This window comes from Furipterus horrens, unplaced genomic scaffold (assembly GCF_987537825.1).
Source record: "Furipterus horrens unplaced genomic scaffold, mFurHor1.1.pri manual_scaffold_33, whole genome shotgun sequence".
Lineage (NCBI taxonomy): Eukaryota > Metazoa > Chordata > Mammalia > Chiroptera > Furipteridae > Furipterus > Furipterus horrens.
In genome coordinates, this window is record NW_028327203.1 from 571,758 (window position 1) to 593,247 (window position 21,490).

The 21,490-nt window shown below is 43.0% G+C and overlaps 1 long non-coding RNA gene across 3 annotated transcripts in view; it reads left to right on the top strand.

Moving 5' to 3' along the window:
* The first annotated feature begins 234 nt into the window (after positions 1-234).
* The window catches only part of LOC149990054 (uncharacterized), a 33,456-nt gene continuing 12,200 nt past the window's right edge, over positions 235-21,490 (top strand). For 2 of the 3 annotated variants that reach the window (XR_016508969.1, XR_016508970.1), the window contains exons 1-3: positions 235-314; positions 2,219-2,326; positions 5,621-5,712. This is a non-coding gene — a long non-coding RNA (uncharacterized LOC149990054). Of the gene's footprint in view, positions 315-2,218; positions 2,327-5,620; positions 5,713-9,506; positions 9,820-21,490 lie in introns of those variants that run through there. The other variant, XR_016508968.1, reaches the window with a different exon arrangement.

Genomic DNA, 21,490 nt, shown 5'->3' on the forward strand with positions numbered 1-21,490 from the left:
CCACCCAACCTGAAGGATCCATCGCCGCGCCCCACCTTACGCAAGTGACCTTACGCGGCTGTCCAGACGCCCCGTCCACACGTACGCGTGCGCAGATGACCCCACGTGGGCACGTACGCGTGCGCGGATGACCCCACGTGCGCGTGCTCGCAGATGACTCCTCGTATGGAGGCGTGGTCGGCGCAGGGCTCAGGAGGGGCGTCAGCTGCGGTGCGCGGGCGGCGAGCTCTCAGCGAGGACAGCGGAAGGGGGCGGCGCGGGCGCGCTCTGTTCCAGAACGGCGGGAGGAGGACGAGTGACTCGGAGGCTGCCAGGTGCGGGCCTGGAGGGGTGCGACGGGCGGAGGTGAAGGCGGGGCTGCCGTCCCGGCAGGTCGGGGTGGCGGTGAGGAGAAGCCCAGGTGAGAAGGCGGACGGAGGCGCGTCTGGAAGGAGGGCCGGAGCCCTGTGAGCCGTGCGGGAAGAGGTGGGCCGGGGAGAAGGCTGGACCGGAGACGTCCGCGGCACGCGGTGAGAGGGGGAAACTGGAGGCGGGGTGGGGGGAGGGCCCGGGCAGAACTGGGGGGAATAGGAGCGGACTGAGGCCTGCGGAGCGGTGACCTGTCGGTGGGCGGAGGTGACAGAGGCCCCGAGAGGCTGGAAGGAGAGCTGGGGAGGCAGGGCACGGGACAAGGGGCCCGCCGCTCCCACAGGTTTGGGGGTTCCTTCCCCGTGCGGAGGAAGAGGGAGCAGAGCGAAGCAGCGTCGCCGCAAACCGGCCCTCCCTCCAGGCCTCAGCCGTGACCGGGGCGGGAGGGCAGGTCGGGCGGGTTTGCGCAGCTGGCGCCGGCTGGGGGTTCACGGCGCTGTGCTGGCCAGGGCCGCCGGGCTGCTGCTCTTTTCTCCCGGGAAGAAGAGAGACGGGGACCCTGGCGCCCCGGGAGCGTGGTCAGGAGCGCAGGACTTCTCCGGTTGCCAGCGGAGCCGGAGGAGGGAGGGAGCGGTGAGCCGTGCTGCCCCCTGGGGGCCGAAGCGGGCGCTCTGGACGTGCGGGCGAGGGGCCGGGGCCCGCGGGCGGCGTCTGGGCAGCGGGCTCGTGGCGTGGGCGCTGTGCTCTCCAGACCGTTCTCCTGCTGCTCCGGGGCCGGGAGGGAGACGTCCTGGGGTTCGTGTCTCCACTGCAGCTGGAATGTCCCCCAAGGAATGGATGTAAGCAGGACGGCTAGAAGGGGACCCAGGGCCCGGCTGAACTGTGCGGCGCAGGCCGGTGCGGCAGGGGGCGCCCGACCGCCCCCGTGTCCCAGGGTTCTCCCGTGCGCCTGCGTCTCGCTGGTCCCGGGCTGGCTCTGTGTTGTCAGGCCGCGTCCGTGGCTCCGCGCGGTGCCGCTGGGCCGAGGTGCTTCACCGGCTTCTGCAGCCCCGGGGGGCGCCTCCGGGGACCGGGAGGCGCAGGGGGGCGGCGGGAGCGTCATCTACAGAGGGCCCGCAGAGTCGGCTCGGTGAGGACATTCGTGGGGTTTTGAGGTTTTTGTGTGGCGTCAGGGAGAGTTTGGGTGAGGGTTAGGCGGACAGAACACAGGCTTGTTTGTGTTTTGCTGCAAATGATGGACAGATTTAGGCGATTTGAGACTTAGTAAACACGTCTTGTGGAATATTAAAAATGTGTGCTGTGAATAAGTAATCTCTAGAAGTGATCGAATTTGTTTATCAGTGTCAACCTAAAGAATACTGGTGTCCCAGAGAATTGACAATTTCTTACTCTTAGTTTTCACAAGGAATTAAAATTTTTTAAAGGTTAAGAATTCAAGTGAAAGGTCCAGAAAAAAGCCGTAAAGTACTGTGTGTAAGAGAAAGGTATTGAGATACGGGCATGTATATTTCAGAGAAATGTAATTAAGTTTGTTCTAAGTGAGGCTGGTTGTGCCAGAGTGGACAGAGGAAAAGCAGGACAAAAGCTGAATGTCAGAAGGAAAGTGGAAGGTCCGTGATGAGAAATGCAGAGAGAGGACGTTTTCTATACGGTGAAGCCGAATACGATGGGACGAAATTCCATTAAGTAAATGAATGTAAATATGAAAAGTGAGCTGACGTAGAAGCACGGTTCAGTTCTATTTTATTTTGTTGAAATGACAATAATTTTTCCATATTGTGTAGCACCAGATAAGGTAGTATGAGAGTTTTTCTGCCTATAAAAGAGATACTATGTTTCCTTAAAATGTTTCTGCTTCATATCGTTTCAGTCAGGTCTTTGATTACTAAAGAAGACAGTCTTCTGCATCCTAAGAACGGAAGATGTGATAATCACATACTGACCCAGAGCTGCTGTCACAGGACCCCTGCTCTCTCAGGTAAGACCCCTCCTGACACTCACAGGACTCAGAGGGGCAGTGACTGGACACCCCACACTCCCTGCCAGGACTCAGAGCTGACATTCCAGCACCCCCTAATCTCTCATGCTGGACTCCTCCACACCGTCCCATGGCCAGGGCTCCGTACTCTCTCCGGTAAGACCCCTCCCGGCACTCAGAGAATCCACGGCTGAAGTGACAGGAGTCTCTATGCAGGCAGAGAGAGTGGAACCCCCCACAGGCTCAGATGCACACTCCAGGAAATGCTCTTCCCTGCTGCCATCTAGTGCACATCCTGAGACCGGCGCCTATGTACTCAGCAGCAGCTCTTACCATTTTGCAAGGGCAATATGAATCTCCAAGGCAACTCACGCCACACCTTGCTCGGGATGTCTTACAGACGCATCCGTCGTGGTAGGGCCCGCAGTACCTGTGGCAGGACCCGCTACTCTCACGTGACACTCCTCTCCATGGTGGCTCGGGGGATAGTGTTGCAGCTACATAGGTGAGATGGAACGCTCTGAAGCCGTGTATAAAGTAAGGAAAGGATTTTAATAATGACCAGGAGTTGGGCAGACCCTGAGCCGGTCTCTAACATGCTCCAACCTGCAATGGAGTCTAAAACGCGGACTTTTTATACTGATGAGGCCCCCTTTGCTGCTGCTTTGGCGGGAAACGGCCTTAGGAAGAGGGGGCTGGGCAGGACTGCAGGAATGTCTTGGCAGTAACAGGAACAGAAATTGGCAAGGCTATAAGGTTGTCTCTGGTGGCAGCATAGCTCTTCAGCCAGGGACGAACTCCCTGCGAAGCAATCTGTCTTCAAAGGGCTAGACATTCTGCAAAGCACAACCTTCACAAATGTTCTAAACCAGACACAAGTAAATGGAAGGTGATAGAGGCTGAGGTCCTTTTAGCTTGTAAATCACCAATTGCTACACTCCTTCTGACATTCCTCTCTTCAAGGCTTTTTAGCAAGTCCTTGCTACTTTTTACAAAGAACATCTGAAGCCCCTACGTGTTTACGTATTTAGCAGACCTTTGAAACTTTTTACAGGGACTATTTGGTGCCCCTACAACAAGATCCACTATTCTGTCTGGTGCGACCTTTCCCCAAGCTAACAAGACATACAGCTAGTTTGACCAGACCCCCAGTTCTCCCAGAGAGAGCCCCCTGTTCACAATCACAGAACTCAGAGCTGAAGTGACATGGCCCCTTACTCTGTCAGGTGGGAGCCCCTCCTCATACTCATAGGACCCTGAGCTGATGTCACTGGACCCGCTATTCTTTCTGGGTGAAACCCCTCACCACATTCACCGGACCCAGAGCTGACGTGACACAACCCCTTTTTCTCTCTGATGGGACTCCTTCCAGTGCTCACAAGATGCAGCGCGATTTTCAGAGGACCCCCTACCCTCCCAGACTGGCCGCCTCCACTCACAGGACCTTCACCTGATGTCACAGATCTTGCTCTACTCTTGGGTGGAACTCCTCATCATAGTAATAAGACTCCACACCGAAACAACAGGGCGCCTCACTGTCTCTGGTGGGTCAGCCAACGACCACAGGAGCAAAGGCTGAAGTTACCGTACCCTCTGCCGTCTCAAGTGTGACCGTACCCGACAATCACAGGACCCAGAGCTGATGGGACAGGATGACCTACACTCTAAGGGAGGGGCCCTTCCCCACACTCAGGAGACCCAGAGCTGATATGACAGAAACCACTGTTCCCGCTGGTGGGACTGTTTTCCAAACTGATAGGAGACAGAGCCAATGTGACCGGACACCCTACTCTCTCTAGTCAGACCCCTCCCCGCAGTCACTGGACACAAAGGTGAAAGGTCAGGACATTCCATTTTACAGGGAGACACCTTTCTGACCCTCACAGGACACAGTTGTGTAGTAACAGGACACTCCAGCCTCTCATGTGTGATCCTCTCCACATTCCAATGACCCAGACCTGATGTCACAGGACCCACTATGCTCTCAGGTGGGGCCCCTCCCCTTGCTCATAAGCCCCAGAGCTGACCGGACACAAGCTTTGATTTTCTTTGGTGAAGACCCAGAGCTCGCATTACAGGGCTCCATGCTCTCTTAGGTAATACTTCTCCCAACAGCCAGAGGACCCAGGGCTGATGTGGCAGGTCGCCCTGCCGTGTCAGAGTGGGGCCCCTTTGTACACTCTGCTGCACACTGCCTGCCATCTAGTGCGCATCTGTGGAATAACAGCCGAGACGAGGCCGCCAGGAAATGCTCTTTTTCGTTGCCATCTTGTACATCTTGGGAATAGCACCTTTTTTCGAAGCATCTGCTCTTATAATTTTGCAAGGAGACTTGAAGCCCCAAGGCACCTTACACCACCACTAGCTAAGTATGTTGTGTACACCTGTGTTTCCATTCCAATTCTAATACTCTTCTGCACGTGGGGTTTCTGACTCTCATGTGAGTGAGGTTCCCATGCCTACGTATGTCTAAAATTTGGTTATTTTCATTGGCTAATCTGTGTCATACCTATTGGGTTATTGGACCAGCCTAAAGATTCTTGAGGTTAGAGGAAAGATTGCTTCTCCACCACGTAGGCAAGCGAGCAGTGAGGTATTTAATAGGTAAATTTGGGGAGTACATATATGTCACCATTTCCTTAAGTAAGGTTTAGCAATTTAGCTAAAGCAACTTATTCTCAAAACTGAGTGATTATGTCAGTGAAATATGGAACAAGGCACCATTTTAGCTTGTGGCTATAAACCTTTTATTCAAACTTTCAAAGGTGGTAATGAAGGGGGCCAGAATTTTCTACTCGGCATGTTGATTTTAAACTGGCTGTTAAGAAAGGAAAGACTGAGAAATTACTTATGTTTATCATCTCAGTTCTTCCTAAGCAGTTTAATGGCCAAAATTTGGTTTAGGAAAAGAGCTTTAGCACAATCACCTTAGCTTGAGACAGTAATAGTCCTAGCAAAAGCCCGTCCACCCTCTTATCTTACTTCTTGTGTGTTATAGTCTTTGGGGGGTCGCCGAACAAAAATTAACCTGCCAGGTATGCTGCCTTTTTTCTAAATTAACCTGAATGTACCCATTTCACCATTAAAGTCCAAGACTCTGTTCTTCCGTTTTCCAAAATGTCCTTTATACCCGATATCACCTCATTGTGTTTGGCATTCATTTCAATATGAATTCCCCTTGTGCATGTATTAAACATTGAGTATCTCCTCTTAATCTGATTGTGCGAGTTTAACTATTATCTCAGGTGTCAGAATTTAGAAGGTATGACAAAAGTAGTTTTTAATCTCCCACAGTTTTGGTGAGCCGGCGCGGTGACATTCATGGCAGGGACACTTAACTTCTGGAAGGTGCAGCAGCCGAGAGATCATGGACATCTCTGGCAAAAGTAAGCACTATTTTTTCTTGTTGTTGCTCGTCTTTTTGGTTTATTTCTGCAGGGTTTGGCGTTATTTAGTAATTCTGTGAGTTATTTTCCTCTCTTGTACATTTACATTGGCCTGAAAAATATTTGTGACACTAGCTGCTCCGACTTAGTGAGTCACACGAGCTCTTCATTAACTCTCAGCTCTGCTCACAGGGTGAGGACTTGGTTCTGCTCCTGCATCTGGCCCCTGGCAACTGGGGTCCATTGTCCAGCTCCAGCTCTGGAGTCTGGCTATGGGTTCTTGCTTACAGATGTGGATTCTGTCTCCAGGGTCCGTGGCCCGGGGTCGAATCTGTATTTGGCTGTGTGTCTGGGAGCTGGGGTCTCTTTGGGTGTGTCTTTGTGCTCTGGGTTTGTGTGTGGGGTCCACGTGCAGTTCTGGCTCATGAGTCTGATGTATGGAAGCTTGTGTCCAGAGTTCGCTGTCAGTCTCTGGTGTCTGGTGTCTGGCATTCAGGGTCCACGGTCTGGCTTGGGTCTTGGAGAGAGTTTTTGGATTGGGGCAGGGGTCTGGGGTTCAGCTTTTGGTTCTGAGTCTGCTCCAGGGTCCAGGGTCCAGGGTCCTGAGTCCAGGGTCTGTGTCTGGAGTCCTGAGTGTGTCCTGGGTGTGTGTGAACTGACACCAATTCAATGTCGACAGGCGTTCCAGAGGTGGGGTGCGTTGAAGAAGGAAAGCTTATTGAGTGCAAATAGCTCGGTTTTGGTACAGAACGTCTGTGAGTGGGTGCACAGCCGTTAAGAAACCCAGGATTGTTACGGGTGAGTTGTGAAGCGGCACTGCCGCGGGTCAACTCAGTGGTGCCGCTTCTCAGTTATGGAGCGTCACGGCTGTGGGACAGCCCGGGGACAGACTCCCTCAGGCTGTGGTTCTCAGCTCTTCGCTATTTATGTGAGTTCTGTTCCCATCGTTTCCTCTTTGCTCTGCCACCTTGGCACAGAAAGCAGCACAAGTTTGCAAAGGAGCCCCTCTGGGTGACAAGATCAGTGCAGGTGAGCAAACAAAAGGCTTCTGGTGTGGTTATTTTTAAATTATGCCATGTTTTCCTCTAGAACTCCTTTTTACCCAAACCGAGAAAGCCTTTCTTTGTTGCAGGTTACTTACATTATCTAGGAGAATAAAAATGTATTCAAAATCCTACCCAAACAGGTTAACTGCTACTGTTATAAGTTTAGACCCTTCAAGACATCTCTACTTGCATAATTATATTCTTCTGCTTCCTCTGGATTTAATTTTTGTTACTCTGGGTTTGTGATATGATGCAAACCTTGTGAATTCCCATAGGTTCTTAAAATATTACTTCTGTCTTAACTATATTTTTTAGATTTTATTTATTTATTTTCAGAGAAAGGGAGGGAGGGAGAAAGAGAGGTAAAGAAACTTGGATGTGTGAGAGAATCATCCATCGGTTGCCTCTCTCATGCCCCCAACAGAGGATCCGGCCACGGCCCAGGCATGTGAAGCAACCGGGAATCAAACCTGCATCCTTTTGGTTCGCAGGCCAGCGATTAACTCACCAAGCCACACCAGCCAGGGCTCCAGTAGGTTTTAATGCATGTTTTTTTATTATTCAGTTCCAATTATTTTTAACTACAACTGCGATTTATTTTGAGAGTTATTTAGAAGTGTATTTCATATCTTTTAAATGTAGGGATTTCTACTTACCATGTATTACTGATTACTCTGTTAACTACAATGAGAACAAGAAACTCACTTTATATAATTTCAATCCTTTGAATTTGTTTGAAACTTGCTTCAGACTACAATAGGGTCAGTGTAACAGACGTTCCAGGTGTGCATCTCTGCTGTCATCTCTTGTTCATTTTGGGAATCACAGCGTCGTGCAGGTCAGCGGGGAAAGTTGTGTGCGCTTGGTTGTCTGTGAATGTTGACTCCAGTTTGCTGCTCACGTTCCTTATATCCTTACGGAATTTTCTGAGGGGGTCTATTGTTTCTTAACGAGGTATGCGCTATCCCTAATGATTATAAATTCTTCTTTGTATCTCTTCTATATAATTTGAGTTTATTATATTGAGTATGTTGTGAATGTGGATCTTCCTGGTAAATTAAACTTATTTATATGAAGTGCTCTTCCTTTCTAGTATTGCTTTTTGCATCGAAGTCTGCTGGATGGTATTATGTCATTTTCACTTGGTATGTTTGCCTGATACAGGGTGAGACAAAAGTAGGTTTAGAGTTCTGAGTACAAGAAACAAAATTTATTGTTTTATTATTATTCAGTGTTCATACTATTAAACCTACTTTTGTACCATCCTGTATGGCTTTTCCCATTCTTTCACTTTCAGTCTTTTTGGACACTGTGTTTTAGGTGATTGATGTTTTTGCCCAGTTTTTGTCTTGTCTTTTTATTCTGTGAATAAGTTCTTTTACAGAGTAGTCTTTAATTTTATAAATTATACATTATAAATCCATTTCTTCATGAAACTTCATGTCCAAAAGTATACCTGATTCCTGGCTGATTTTGTTGAAACGGATCACTAAAAATCCAACTTAGAGATGAGGGGCGGGGCCTGTCTTAAGGTGAAAGGCGGAATCGGGCTGGAGGTGAGAGGCAGGGTCAGGCCAAGGCTGTGGGTCCACGCTGGGTGGGAGGCTCATTGAGGCTGGCAGGCCTGAAGTGAGGGCAGTTGTGGAGGAGAGATGAGCAACTAGGTGGTCCTGAGATCAGGCGCTGCCCCGCCGCCTGTCTCCGTGGGTCATGAAATGACACTCATGGCCAAAGGTGATGCAAGCAGTGAAATCCAGGGAGGTCAGGTGAGCTGCGTGCAGGTATGAGGTGAGGGGATTGGGGAGCGGCTACAGCCAACCTGTAAGGAGCAGAAGAGGGTGGCCAGAGTGTTTGTGGGGTACACATCTCAGGTCCCAATTTAAGCGACACTTCCTGTGGGACAACTTTTCTATTTCAATATAGATACTACATTTAGAGAGAACTTTGGTAAATAGGTATCATCATTCTTTTATCCAAGAACTTGATAATGCTTTTCAGTTGTTAAAGTGTCTGTTATTGGGTAGCATTTTCCAATTTTGTTCATGCAGATCTTGTGCATGGTTGTTAAGTTGATTCCCAGGTTTTTCATTGTTTACATGTTTTGTTGTTAGTTTTTTTAAAAATTATATCTTTAACTTACTATTTCTAGAAATAAAATTTATTGCAGCATGTTATGTCCCCTTCATTGTAGTAAATTCTATTTGTAATACGTTTTAGTTGATTCCCATTAATTATCAATGTAAATATGCTATCACTCAACAATGATCATTACATTCTTGTAAGCGTATATGATGTAGGAATAGTTAAAACATGTAAGAAAAGAGAAAATGAGGTTCTGTTAGGAGCTAGAAAATATTTTCTGTTAGTCACAAATATCTCCACGACTAAAGAATAGAGTAACATCATTCTTAGCATTTTAAACTAGGCCATAGCCTGGACACATGGTATTATAGAAATCCAAAGTACTTTGTTAGTGGAAACGTGCTCCAGGTAGGCTCTCTGAGGAACACACGACATAGCAAAGGTCCACACTTTGAAAGAGGAAAACTTTTGATGGTGAATTCCGGAATCCAAAAGAGTAAGGCCGTTTGTTCTAAGTGACATTATGAAACAGTTATTCAAGTGCTTTGTGAGCAGTGAAAAGAAGCAGTGACCCTCAGATGCCTACTGTGTTTATCACAGGGTATAGGAGACTGAATTGTAGTCTCCTAGGTTGTCAGATCTTGTTTTGCCTCCTACTCTTTTCAGGTGACTTCTCAGCCTGGGACAGTCCTCCCCGATATTTGCAGGACAGCTGGCCTTTTTTGTTCCGTAAGTTGCAGACTCCATGCTGCCTAATCAAAGAAAGGCAGCATTTCTGGCCTAGGAAGCAAAGTGACATGCTGTTTTAATTCGAGTGGACTCTTCATGATATGGAGCAGGGTTTCTGGACCTTTTGGGCCAGGTAATTCATTCTCCTGGGGGACTGTCCTCTGCGTAGTAGGTGCTTTTTGGCATTCATGACCTCTGTTCACTGCATGCAGATAAGACCCTCCCTTCCCCCACCCTCATGACAATCTAAAATGGCTGCAAACATTGCCTGGTGTCCCCTAGGGGGCAAAAATCACTTTTGTTTGAGAATCACTGATTTTGAAGCTTTTATCATTTTTGAAACCAGAATGATCTGGCTTTGGTATGCAGTATTATTATTTTTCCATGTCCATTATTTTCTAACTCCAACTGTGACTCATTTTGGAGACTTATTGGAAACATCTAATATAGGGATTTTCTTGTTACCTTGTTAACTGGTTTCCAGGTTAATGGCAAAGAAGGCAATAAAGGTAGTTTATGTGGCATTCGTTGGAACTTGCTTTACAGCTTTCGTCAGTTTTTGAAAAGTTCTAAGTGTGCTTGAAAATCATTGGTAATTTGTGTTGTTCGTTGCAAGTTCCTTAAACAATGAGAAAAATAAAAATTACTCAGAATGCTACACTGAGAGGTAAAAACTAAAATAAAATAAAATTGTAATCATTTTATGTATGTACCCTTCCAGACATGTGTGCAGTCAGTGTTTCCTTCCGTTTCCACTGGATTTCATTTGCTATTTTAGGTTCCTAATACGAGTGCAAAAATGCTCACACGTCCGTCCTCCAAGGGTTGTGTGACGCTCACCGCTGGTAGCGATGGGGCTTGGCCAGCGCCGCGTGGCACCCCTAAGTTGGCGAAGTCAGAGCACATCCAGGGGTCCCCTACTTGACCTCAATCCTCCTCCACTCCCCCTTCCTCCCCGCCCCAGGGTCGGCCCACGTGTGTGCTTCAGCCAGCCCTGTCTTGAGAAGGTTATGATCTCGTGGTGAAGAGAAGTGAGCAGATCAGTGACTGCATGTAGACAGCATAGAATGACCGGTGTCCTGGTATGGATGCGTGTACACACACACACACTCTCTCACACACAGACACAGACACACTCACACACACACACGCTCAGACACAGACACACACACTCACACACACATTCAGATCCAGGCACACACTCATACTCTGGGGAAGGAGAGGAAGTTAATCTCTGTCTTCAAGGTGCTTTCAGTCTAGTGGGAGAGATCGCAGAAATAACTACACCCTGCGACGTGCTGAAAGGAAACAGCCTCGCTGGCGGGAGGGGACAGACCTTCCCGTCTCCACTTAGCAGCTCAGGGTGTCAGTCTCTCCACGTCCTGCCCTCCCTTGTTGTCCTTCATCTCCTAGGTGTAGCCTTCTGGGGAAGATGTCGCGTGGTCTCAGTGTGCGTTTATCTAATTACTAGTGATGCGCGGCATCATTTCACGTATTGTCCGTTTCTGTATTTTTTAGTAGGAAGGAAATGCCTGTTTACACCCTTTGCCATTTTTAAATGGATTCATCTATCATTTTATTGTTGAGCTGTAACTGTTTATAAAAGATTCTGGGCTACTATCTCCTTATCAGATACTTGATCTGCAAACCTATTCTTCTATGCCCTAGGCTGTTTTACTTTATTGGTGGTGTCCTTTGAATCATAATTTTTAAACTTTTGACAAAGCCCAATTTATCTTTTTTTTCCCTTGTGTTGATTCTGTCTTTGGTGTTTTATCTGAGGAATCATTACCTACTCTAAGGTCAAAAAGTTTTACACCCATGATTGATTGGATTTTAAGATCGGTGTGTTAATTTCTGCATAATAGGCAGCTTGGATTATCTAGGGAAACCAGTTGAGGAAGTGTTGTCACTTTAACAATATTAAATCTTCCTGTCCATAAACATGAGTTTTTATTTATTTAGGTGTAATTCAGTTCCTTTCAATGATGTTTTGTAGATTTCAGGGAACAGATCTTCCAGTATTTTCTTGAAATGTTTCCTAAACACTTTATTCTATTTGGTGCTATTATAAATGGAATTGTTTTTCTAATTTCCTTTTCAAATTGTTAATTTCTAGTATATAGAAAGACAATGGGTTTTTGTATATTCATTTTATATCCTTCAAGCTTTGTTTTTATTATAAAATACCAAGTAATTTACATTGTAATTGAATTTTGTTATGCTCTATTGAATTTTTGGGTTGTTTGAATGTATTTCTTTGCTCCAATAGTCTGAGTTTTTTGTTTGTTTTCTTGTTTCTTTTAGAATTCCTTATGATTTTCCACATACAAGAACCTGTCATGTAGAAGTAGATAGTTTCACTTCTCCCTCTCCAATCTAGATGCCATTATCTTCTCTTTTCTTTTTATTGATTTTTTCAGGTGACATTGGTCAATAAAATTATGTACGTTAAAGGTGTACAATTCTATAACGCATTTTAGGTATATTGTAGTGTGTGTTCACCACCCCAAATCAAGTCTTCTTCCATCACTCTTTATCCCCCAGTGACCTTCTCCTACCCCTCCGCACCCTGCTTTTTCTCTGGTAATCACCACACTGTGGTCTGTGTCTATGAGTTTGTTTGTCTTTTTGCTTAACCCCTTTATCTTTTTCACCCAGTCCCCCAATGCCCTCTCCCTGACAGCTGTCAGTCTATTTTCTGGACCAAGGAGTCTCTTTCTGTTTCGTTTGTTAGTATATTTTGTTCGTTAGATTCCACATGAAGGTGAAATCATATGGTACTTGTCTTCCTCTGACTGGCTTATTTCACTTAGATAACATTCTTCAGCTCCATCCATGCTGTCGCAAAGGGTAAGATTTTCTTCTTTTATATGGCCGATTAGAATTCCATTGTGTAAACGTACCACGGCTGTTTTCTCCTGTCGTGTACTGACGGGCACTTGGGCTGCTTCCATGGCTCGGCGATCGTAAACAATGATGCGATAAACACGGGTGCGTGTATTGTTTCAAATTAGTGTTCTGGGTTTCTTCAGATATATTCCCAGAAGTGAGATGACTGGGTCAGAAGGCAGATGCATTTTTACTTTTTTGAGATAACTCTACACTGCTTTCCACAGTGGCTGTATCGATCTGCATTCCCACCAAGAATGCACAAGGGTTCCTCTTTCTGCACATACTCAGAAGCACTTGTTACCGATTTCTTGATGGTGGCCATTCTGACAGGTGTGAGGTGGTATCTCACTGTGGTTTTAATTTGCATTTCTCTGATGATTAATGAAGTTGAGACTTTTTTCAGATGTCCATTGGCCATCTGTGTGTCCTCTTTGCAGAAGTGTCTATTGAGAATCATTGTCCATTTTTTAAATTGGATTGTTTATTTTGGTGGTAGTTGTGGAGTTTTTAATAAATTTTAGATATTAACCCCTTATCGGAAGTACCTTTGGTGAATATGTTATTCCATTCAGTAGGTTGATGGTTTCCTTTGCTGTGCAAAAGTTTTTAGTTTGATGTATTAAATAGTTGGGGTGTTTTTTTTTTCTTCTTCTTCATTTTATCCCTTGCCTGAAGTGATGTATCAGAAAAAAAAATATTGCTACAGGAAATGCCTGGGATTTTCCTCCCTATATTGTCTTCTTGGATTTTTATGGTTTTCAGTCTAACACTTAAGCATTTTATCCATTTTGAGTTTATTCCTGTGTGTGGTATGAGAGGTGATCTAGTTTCACTTTTTTGCACATATCAGTACAATTTTTCCAGTGCCATTTATTGAATAGACTCTCCTTACTCATTGTATGATTTTGTCTCTTTTGTCAATAGATTAATTGGCCAGATAGGTGTTGGTTAATTTCTGGGCTCTCCTATTCTGTTCCATTGATCTAGGTATCTGTTTTTAGGCCAGTTCCATGCTGTTTGATTACTCTGGCCTTGTCCTATAGTCTCACGTCAGGTAGTGTGGTTCCCAAAACTTTTGTTCTTTCACAAGATTTTTGAAGCTAGTCAGGGTCTTCTGTGGTCCATATAAGTTTTAGGAATATTTGTTCTACTTTAGGGAACACTTTTTGTATCTTGATAGGAATTGTGTTGAATCTATAGATTTCTTTGGGTAGTATGGACATTTCAATGATATTAATTCTCCCTATCCATGAGCACAGTATGTGCTTCCAGTATTTGTACCATCCTCAGTTTTGTTCTTCAATGTCTTATAATTTTGTGAGGACATACCTTTTACAATCTTGGTTAGTTTTATTCCTAGGTATTTTACTCTTTTTGAAGCAATTGTGAGTGGGATTGTTTTATTCATTTTCCTTCTGTCAGTTTCTTATTTGCATATAAAAACGCAACTGATTTCTAAATATTAATTTTTTATCCTGCTAGTTTGCGGAATTCATTTATCAATTCTAAGAGTTTCTTAGTGGAGCACTTGGGGCTCTCTATGTACAATATCATGTCATCTGCAACTGAAGACAGTTTGACCTCTTCCTTTCCAATTTGGATGCTTTTTACTTCTTCTAGTCAAATTGCTGTGGCTAGGACTTCCAGTGCCATGTTGAATAAGAGAGGAGAAGTGGATATCCCTGCCTTGTTCCTGATCCTAAGGGAAATGTTTGTCGTTTTTGCCCATTGAGTATGATGCTGGCCTCAGGTTTGTCATCTATGGCCTCTATTATGTTTAGGTATGTTCCCTATGTGCCCACTTTGCTGTGAGTTTTCTTCATCAAAATTGGTGCTGGATTGTATCATGCTTTTTCTGCATCAATTGATATGGTCATGTGGTTTTTATCCTTCATTATATTTATGTGGTTAATCACATTTATGGATTTGTGAATGGGGCACCAACCTTGAATTCCTGGAATAAATCCCACTTGATCATTGTGTGTGATCTTTTTGAGGCATTGCTGTATTTGATTTGCCAATATTTTGTTGATGATTTAGCATCTTTGTTCATCAGGGATATTGGCCTATGATTTTCTTTCTTTGAGAAATAAGTCATTTAAAGAAAAACAAAACAGTAAAACTGTCACTCTTTGCAAATGACATTAGACTACATAGAAAAACTCAAGAGAATCAAACAAAAAATGAATAGAATTAATAAAAAAATTCAGTGAGATATCAAAATGCAAAGTTAATATATATAAATGTGTCACATTTGTATAAAATAACAAAACAATGTGAAGATGAGTCCTCAGTGGTGTGAACAAGTGGGTTGGGCATCAGCCTGCAAATTGAAAAATCGCTGGTGTGATACACACTCAGGGTACATGCCTGGGTTAAGGGCCAGGTACCAGCCTGAGGGCCTGTGAGAGGCATCCAGTCCACGTTTTTCCCATACACCAATGTGCCTCTCCCTCTCTTTCTCCATTTCTTCCTCTCTCTCTAAAAAATAAATAGATGAAAACTTTCAAAAATCTGAAGAAGAAATAAGTTCAATAATAGCATTTACAACTACATGAAAAAGAATTAAATGCCTGGAAATTAACATAATCAAAGATGTGAGAGGTGCTTGAATCAAAGTTATATGACATTGAAGAAAATTTTGACTAGAACATGAGAGAACTAGAAGAATAGTTTATGCTCACAGAGTAGAAAGGTTAAATTTTTAAAAATGACCATACTTTCCAAAGCAATTTACAGGCTTAATGCAGTATTTGTTAAAATACCAATTTTATTCTTCTCAAAAATTTGAACAAATAATTTTAAAATTTATATGGAACAACAAAAGATCCCAAATAGCCAAAGCACTCCTGAGAAGAAAAAAAGAAGCAAAAACTTGGAGGTATCACGAAACGAGATCTCAAACCACACTACAAAGAAATAATAATCAAAACAGGATGTCATTGGCAAAAAAAAAAAAAAAAAATCCCACAAAGATTAATGGAAATAATAGAGAGCCCAGAAACAAACCCTGCCCCATATGGACAAGTCGTGTATGACAAAAGATGTAGAAATCTACACTGAAACAATGACAGTTCCTTCAAGTGATCTTGAGAAAACACGACAAATACATGCCAAAAATAGACCTAAACACTCTCTTAAACACTATACAAGAATACTCTTAAACTGAAGCCAGCCCTACACAATTTTCCCAGAATCCCAACTGACACCAACCGTGCCCACCTATTTCTGTCTTTAAGCCGATTGCAGATTTTCCCACATCTGTTTACCTTCCAGTTGACACCAGCCTTGCTCACAGTCTGCAGTCCAACTGATGATGGCCCCAACAGTGTGATCCCAAACAGCCTCTCTTCTTATCATGTTTCTTCACACCTCATTTTTTAAAAAAGCTCAAAACCTGAGATCACAAGTGTTAGCACCAGTGTTGGAACACCCCTCTTACTCATGTAAAACCTTCAAAGAAGATGTCCCAGGGAGAAACATTAGAGATTCTCACTCCCAGTTGTCTAAGACTGGGTCTCATTTATGGCCTCAGCTCTTCCCAGCTTTCCACCTGGGACAGCATCTGTCTCTCTGGTTAATGGCCCCTGGGCCATGCTACCAAGCTTTCTGTCCTCCTGAGCCTCACACCCCTCATGCCATAGTTCTGGAATCACATGACAAAATGTAGCAACTCGGAATTTTTACCAAATTCCTCACACAGGACACAGCTTTGCCCCATCACAGAGCCACATCCACAGGCTACAGTGCCTTCAAACTTATACATATTTTGAAGACTAAAGGACAGCAAGCACTTCGTATGCATCTGCATTGGGGCTTTTCAAGGAGAGCAACTATTGACATTGTAGGTCAGAGTGTTCTTGTTCTGGACGGCCATCAACCGAATCAAAGAATATTCATTGGGTCCTTTAACACAACCCAAAATATGGTAGTCCCCAAGTCCCCAAAATTGGTATTAAAAAAGGAGAAGAGACGGAAAGAGAAAGGGGAGAGGCAAAGAGAGATAAAATAAAAGATTGAAACAGAAGTAAAAAAAGGAAAACTCAAAAAAGTTTATGAGAGAAAAGTGACATTATCGTTAAATACAACTTGCACGTGACTTCATATCACCTGGCTGTATCGTGTGCTGGAGTATGTGGTTGGCAATCACTCAGTGGTGATACAGAGATGTGCATATCAGGAGGCAGGGTCCACTCGGAGCCATTGTGGCGTCTGCCCATCATGCAGGCCCACATGACACACAAGGTCTGATCCTAAGTATGACAGGACAACATAAAAGGCTTATATGAAATAAAGGATAATACCTTTGCTTTCCTAACTTCAACCTCTTTAAGGGGAAGACCTAAAAATGTGGCCCAGGGCAGTATGACCCTCTTAGGATCACATTGCTGAATCCCAGGCCTAAGCCCTTCTTTTAATTTTGCCATCTTTGAGTTTTGGGATCAAATCCTTGTAACAGTGGCCCACAGATAGTGTGGGTTTTATGTTATACACACCTGACAATGTATGTAGGAATTAGTCTCTTGTGTCATCTCCACTGTGCAGGTAAAGTTACTCAGGAGGGCCAGGAAGACTCATGGATTATGCGGGAAACTAAGCAAGTCAGAAATCGCAGGTCTAAATGCAGCTGTCTCTCCTGAAAGCCAGGACCCTGGATTCATTATGAAGAAGGTGTGGGGAGGGCTGTGTTGGGAATATTTGCATATTTATGGAGGTGCTGGCAGTGAGCTCTTGAAAGTTCTGAGGGGTTTACAGGCAAGTCTGATGATTGGAGAAGGCCCATGGGATAGAATGTTGAAGAAGTTGTTTCACTTCTTTGGTGATAGAACAATAAAGGTGTTAGAACCCTGGTAACCAAGCACCCACATTTCTGAGACAGGCCTCTGACTACCTGCCTTCGGTAAAGACAGTTGAGAGAGTAGGATGTTTTCCCATTGTCTCCAGACCTTCTTAGGCTTTGGCATTTGGAAAGCCTGTAATAAAATTGTTTCACCCACGGTAGACAGTGGCTCCAACCTCTTGTTTAACAGCTGTGGTCAGTGAGCAGTGAGCAGCCTTGGGTCACGTATGGCAGCTCAGGGCAGGCCACCCAAGGTAAGGCCACATCTGTCATCTCACGTGGGAACCTTCCAGCCCCTGCCACTTCTGTGTGCTGGACTGGGTGAAACTGCAGGTAATTGTTCACAGCATTCTTGAATGATTCTAATCTGTGGTGTCAGATAAAGCATTTTTTATAATTTCTGATTATTTCTATTTTTTCTGCTGGATGAGTCTTACAGGAAGCTTGTCAATTTCATATATTTTGGAAAGAATCAGCACTTGGTTTTACTAGTGTCATCTTTTGTATTTCAATTGCATTCATTTGCACTCTGATCCCTGTTATATTCGTTTCTGCTACTTAAGTATTCTTTCTGGTTTGTTCAAGAATAAATTTTAAAGTTTTTAAAAGAGTTTCTCCTGGTGAGATAAACCCGTACAACTATAAATTTTCCTCTTGTAAGTGATTTTGCTGTATCCCAGATTGAGTTAGGTTGTTTTCCAGTTTTCCTATGTCTCTAGGTAGTTTCTGTTTTTTTTTGTTATTCTCTTTGATCTGCTGGTTATTTACAAACATGTTGTTCAGATGCTTGTACTGCTCTCTGTTTTATTTTCTTGATATTTTATTTCAACTTTCCTACCAATGAGGTCAGAGAACATGGCAGATATAATTTAACATTTTGGGCTTTATTTGTGGCCTCGTACAATATCTGTCTTGGGAATTGTTTCATGTGCATTAAAAATGCATAAAATGCAAGTTTTTGCCTTAAATGATCTATAAATGTCTACCAAATCAATCTAGTCTAAAGTGGAAGGTAAGGACATTAGTATCTTAAATATTTTTAGCCTCACCTGAATATATGATTTTTAACTGAAAGGAATTTAGACAGAAAGGAAAAGAGAGGAGTAGAGAAAGAGAAAGAGAGAAACTTTGATGTGAGAAAGAAGTAGTGACTGGTTCCCTTTCCTGTGCAGCTTCACTGGAATTGACCGTACAGCGTTGGTATGTGCCCTGACTGAAAATTAAACTCACTAGTCATTGGTGCAAGGGATGATGCTTAAACTAAATATGCCACCTCGCCAGGGAAAGTTCTTAAATTACTTAAAGTACTGTATTTTAAAATAACATATATTATAAAAAAGCATCTCATACCACATTTAATTTTCAAATGAAACATGAGGAGACTTGAATTGGGTGGTGAACACACAATACAATCTACACACGCCTTATGATAGAATTGTGCACTTGAAACCTGTATAATTTTCTTAACTAATGTCCTGCCAGTACATTGAATTAAAAGTGTTAAAAATAACCTTTTGAGGTAAGTGCTTTTTAAATCATGGTGTTACAAATGAGAATACAAAAAGAGTTCACTACTTTAAATTCACATTACTCATACGTGTCAGATTCACGTTTGAACATGACATTCCCTTCCTCACCTCTCCTGCATATCTTCCAATAGTGCAGCAGTTAAACTCAGAGAGAGTTAAAACAAACTGATAAAAGGAAATGGGGCGCTCTCGTCAGGGGTCTCTCACCAGGATTTATACAACTAACTCAGTGGAGCTCACTTTAGTGGTTTTGGCTGTACATTCTCTGAATGGCACAGGTTGGTGATCTAAAGTTGAATGTGAAGGGCACCAGGGCCAGCTCAGAAGCTAGAGTGGGAAAGAAAAGAAGTGGTCACGCCCTCAGACGCACGTGGACCATATGCCCGTTTGTGCCAGGCCATTTTCATATACAATTGTATGCTCTATTTTTCAAGCCATGTTCTGTAGATACATGAGGTCTTTTAAACGGATCCAAAAATCATTTAATTTTACACATGATCTTGTGACCCATTTTTCTGGTCACCATTTGGACATGCCTACAGATGCACAGAAGACTATGAGGATTCCAATCGTGACATACAAGACAGAGACCTCAAATGATGTCTAGGTGACATCATTTGTCATCATTTGTTCATATGCACAAGTGCAAGAGGAACTAAATTACCAAATTGTCCCAAATAATTGAGTTGTCCTGAGGCTTCACTGCTGCTTCCAGGGGTCCCTGATGTGGCCACAGATAGTACAGGAAAAAGAGTCCCATAGATGACATCTCCAACTGCATGACAGGTTGCTTTCAATGTGCATGCATTTGACTCTGCATGTGATACTCCTAGTTCATGAAGGCCCTGCCTGAGACACTTACCATAACACAGTGTAAGATGGAGACACAACTATTGATCTTCAATTTTGGTCACAGAATCAGGCAGCAAACAAACTACACATCATTGGAGGTCTCCTCCACATATGTCGTATATATATTTTTAGCATATTTGGATCTGCAGGCATTTTCTAAATGTGGACTTAACTGATGAATCACAGAAATAAATATAGGTTAGTGACCTTTTGAGTCCAGAGAAAGGGCCTCTTGTTTTTACAGTATATATGTTGGGAAAAGAAAATGGCATTATGGGTGAGAAGGGCCTGGAAATACTCTGGCTTTTGTCCAAACTTTTTGTAAAATCGTGGCCACTTTGTGCTTTTTTTCACTTCAGCTGGTGGTCTTGACCTTGTGCCTTTTCTCCATCAACTTTACCGGCTTCATCCTGTGCCATACAGAGGACATGCTGCTACACTCTGTGAAGTTCAGACCCACGGAGTCTGTTGTACAAACGCTAGTGAGAACCACTTACTCAGAGCCACCTAATACTCTTTCCAACCTTTCTTCTTAATCTATTTAAATTACCTTTCTGTACAATTAGAGGATATAGGTGGCTGGGGAAACAGACAGTTCCAGGTTGAAAAATGGGAGGTGCCACAGGTGAGTGTTATGATTTTAAAGTAGTTAAAATGCCTTGTAATTTCCTCATCCATTATCTGAGATTGGAAAAAGCATTTATTTAAAAGGGTCAATTTGATAGTTCAGTGTGGTATGAGATTATTAAAGAACAACACTCTTATTTTAAAATACTGCATTTTAGACAATTAAAAAATAAAAACAGACTTAACTGCAAATCAGGTTTGATTGATAAATATTTATAGAACATTGCATTTACAACTGCAGGGTGCACATTTTTCTCTAGATTACATGGAAACTTTCTGAGATAGATCTTATACAAAGGGAAAAAACAATCTTCAGTAAATTAAAGAGTTTTAAGCTATAGTAACCATATTTTCTGACCACACTGGTAAGAAACTAGAAATCAAATATAGGAAAAAACATAATAAAAGGATTGGGAGACTGTAAAACATGCTATCAAGTCCCTAGTAAATCAAAAATGGAAACAAAAAAAAATCCAACAACAACAGTTAGACAAATAAAAATTTAAACATGGCCGTAGAAAACCTGGATTTAGTAAAGCTTTTATAAGTGGAAACTCTATAGCTATATCATTCTAACTATAGAGCAGGAAAATATCAATAAAATCATTTGAATTTATTTCTAAATACCTTAGAAAAAGAAGTACCAAAACAAAAAAGTTAGTTGTAAAATAAAATGAAAACCAGTGCCATAATAAATAAATTTTTAAAAAACAATAAAAAATAATAATAAAACGAATGGCTCCTTCTTTGAACTGATAAGTAAATTTGAAAAACCTTTAGTAAGACTCATCAGGCACTAAAGACAGAAAAAAAGTAATAAATCAGAAAAAAATGAAACTATAATCCAAACTACCAGAACAGAATTATTCAACATCAGCAATTATATAAAACAGATTTGACAATTTAATAAAATGGAAAATTTTTAGATCTTACACTTTTGAAGCTAAACCAGAACGAGTCACATAATCTGAACAAACCAATGACCAGCAACAAATTTGAATCACTAATCAAAACACCTAAAAAACAAAAGCCCAGGACTAGATAGAACTACAGGAGAATTCTAGGAAATATTTTAAAAATAATTAGTATACATCCTTCTCAACCAACCCATAAATTGATGAAGTTTACTTCCAAATATATTTCATGAGACCTGAATTATTTTGATACCAAAACTAAAG